This window comes from Pyrus communis, chromosome 15 (genome assembly GCF_041283825.1).
Source record: "Pyrus communis isolate YQ-2024b chromosome 15, ASM4128382v1, whole genome shotgun sequence".
In the NCBI taxonomy this organism is placed as follows: domain Eukaryota; kingdom Viridiplantae; phylum Streptophyta; class Magnoliopsida; order Rosales; family Rosaceae; genus Pyrus; species Pyrus communis.
This window is the reverse complement of record NC_142579.1, coordinates 1,661,354-1,664,433: the sequence shown is the minus strand read 5'-3', so window position 1 is coordinate 1,664,433 and position 3,080 is coordinate 1,661,354. Positions and strand designations below refer to the sequence as shown.

Below are 3,080 nucleotides of genomic sequence, written 5' to 3'. Positions count from 1 at the left end.
GGATACAGTTCTGAAGATGCAATTCCAGTTAAAAGAAGAAATTGTCCTTGAAGTTTTCCAGTCACATTTGAGCTAGAATCACTGGCTTTAGGTTGGACATATAACAGATCTTACCCATTCGATCATGGGGTCCTTCCCTTGGTCGTGCACGGGACTTACACACTTTCCAGTAATAAGCTCCAGTAGGAATTTCCCATAATCATATACGTCGCCAAAATGGCTCTCGTCGTATCTAATTTAAATTTTCAATCAGTAGCTATTTGAGAATATGGATTAAAACATTCTTTACAGTTCTTTCCTATTAAATTAAATGCTTATGCAGGACATATGTAAGACATAATAACGAAGTTCTCTTACTTGTATATCAAAGCTTTAGTCTGGGAGAAAATACCATTAAGCCACTCAGCATGTACGAAGTTGCAGAGCTTGAAGAACATCAGTCAAAACCAAGTATTCAGTTATAGGCAATAAGTCGAAGAGCATGATGAGTAGTAAGAAACTCAGTTGTGTGCAATACTAACTCATCCAATTTGTAATTATTGTAAAACCATATTTAAGAGATCAACAAAGTTGAATTCGTTGAACAAAGTCTATCGAACTTCCATTTCTTTTTGTTATATTGGCTCATAATTTGACCATTTTTCTGTTCCCATATGCATATGAAGTATCAGGATTACTTACCATTGCGGAGTAACCATGAGATAGAGCAACGCTGGAAGCACAAACATTTTTGTGAACAATTGGTCCATCAATACACTCCTCATGGAGATAGCGTAAGCTTCTGCCTACTTCTAGAGCGATAGACCACCTTGTTCCCCACTCCAATTTCTCAGCCAACTCATCACCTACAAACTGATAGAGCTCAGTTTGAATATTCTATTCTGTGCAAGAAAAAAACTGAAAACAATGTAGGTCTGTTTTAGAAGCCGAAAAAAAGAGTAGAACACCAAGCGGCTCGTGATAATAGAAGGGATTTCTATTTATCAATTAACTATTGTAAGATGAATAATCGGTAAGGAATACGTGTGTGCACGTGCGAGTGTGTTTTTGTGTTCATTGACAGCAAAACTAGCTACTAAAGTTCTTGTAAACCAAGACTTTCGAAAACTAGGATGCATCAGTTAGAGAAGTAGTCGTTCTTACATTGCAAGTTCATTTGAACGGTACCCAAACAAGGGAAGTCGAAAAGCAAAAATGCAGAAACGCCTATGCTGCAGTACCCAACAAGGTTCATGATGTTGCGGTGGCGCACCTGGGAAAGGATCTCTAGGATTGTCTGGAAACCTTTGTTTGTTATCTGTAAAGACTTCACTAAAACAGGTGTATCTTGTAATATTCCCTGATGAACTGCCATGCCATCCACGACTGCTTTAATGTTATCATCAGCAAAGCCGTTCGTTATCACTTCAAGTTCGTTGTAAGAAAACACTCGAGGAAAACCACTTCTCCAAGACAGAGGATAGAAACAAGGATAGTGAGGATATGGCGCAGGTGCAGATTTATTTCTTAACTCGTAAGCACTGAAACCCTTACTGTTCTTTTCCCCAGGATGCTCTTTAGGAGTTACTGAGTCATTCGATAGCATCAAGCTAGCATAACCTTTTTCCTTTACTACTGCAATATTGCACGTTACATGTCCTCGTAGATAAACTTTCGACTTCTTAAAGTGACTGACAACCGAACAAAAAAATTTTAGAAGAAAAATCGAGGTAGAAGAGAAGAACACCGGGGTACTATATATGAGCCTATGGCATACCTGTCTAATATGATCCAACGTGTAATAAGGTTCTGTGATTCCTTGATTGCCAGTCTCGCTGGACAAAACCCAGCTGCAAGTTTAAGCACCAAACTCACCTGTATATATACAGTACATCATAGTTTTTTAGCATTGTATTAGTACATATTCATAACATATGCAAAAACTGACATGTAAAAAGACAAATAAGTAGAAAAAACAGCAACCTCATTCTTTGAGAACTGACGATATAAAGGCTGAAGGATATACTCCGGTATTCTTTTCTTTTTCGCTCAAATTCTTCTTCAAGCTCGACAGGATCCACTTCTTCGTGATCAACGAATTCTAAGGCCTCATCTGCAGAACATAAGCTGGTAAATATTAGGATATAAATAGTATTAATAAGCAAAGAAACCAACAGATATATAAGATGTATATACGTAGCACTGTAGCAGAACTCGGGGTAGCCAAGTTTCGAATTCCCCTCACCGTAACTTGGATTAAATTAATTAAAATATCGCCCGGCAAATAAAAACTTACATATTCCAGAGACGGCGCCGAGACCCATGAGCAACTTAACCGGAAAGCAAGAGTTCTTCTTGGCAGGGTGATCAGTGAAAACTCCTAAAATAAGTAAGACGTCACCAGGTTTAACGACATACTTGAGAGCCCATTCGACGGCTTCCACGCTTCCTGTAGTCCTATTTGCATCGACAGCCACTATCACAGTCCCTTTTTGGGATGACTGCAACTGCAAAGTCATCTCCCTCTCTCTTTTCGTTGAGTTTAGTTACTGTTTAGGCAGAGGTTTTGCTTGTGATCATCAGAGGGGCTTTTGGAGTTGCTCTAAATCTTTTTATCGTCTGATATATATTTGGGTTGTTTGTTCCTGGCTTAGACGGTTCCGTCATCGAAGGAAAACCAAGCCGAACAAGGTTGGTTGACATTAGTTATTATCGTTGGCAATGAGGCTATCAGCATCAGCTTGTATTTTATTTATTTTTCATTTTTTGGAATTTAATGAAAGGAATCTTTCTCTTGGCCGGTTGGCCCTATCTATTTTCTTTGTTATAATAAGGCTGGTGCTCTTGTTTTTTTCTTGTCATGAGTTTCGTTTGACACTTATCTCACTGCTAGCTACTAAAATCTTTGTATAATGCCCCTCACTTTCACTACAATACATTGTTTAGTACGTATGAGAAATCACCTCCCTATGATAACATGACACCATACTGATAAAGCTTGTCTGGAAGAATTTATCGTGGAAGTATTTGCTCACCACTCCACTGATTGTGAATAAGTTTGATTTAAAGAGAGATTTTGTATGTGGTCCTTAGTTATCAAT

The 3,080-nt window shown here is 38.3% G+C and overlaps 1 pseudogene; it reads right to left on the bottom strand.

Annotated features, from left to right (window-relative positions):
• Positions 1 to 353: 353 nt before the first annotated feature.
• Positions 354 to 2,556, bottom strand: LOC137728120 (uncharacterized; annotated as a pseudogene).
• Between the last annotated feature and the right edge of the window lie 524 nt (positions 2,557 to 3,080).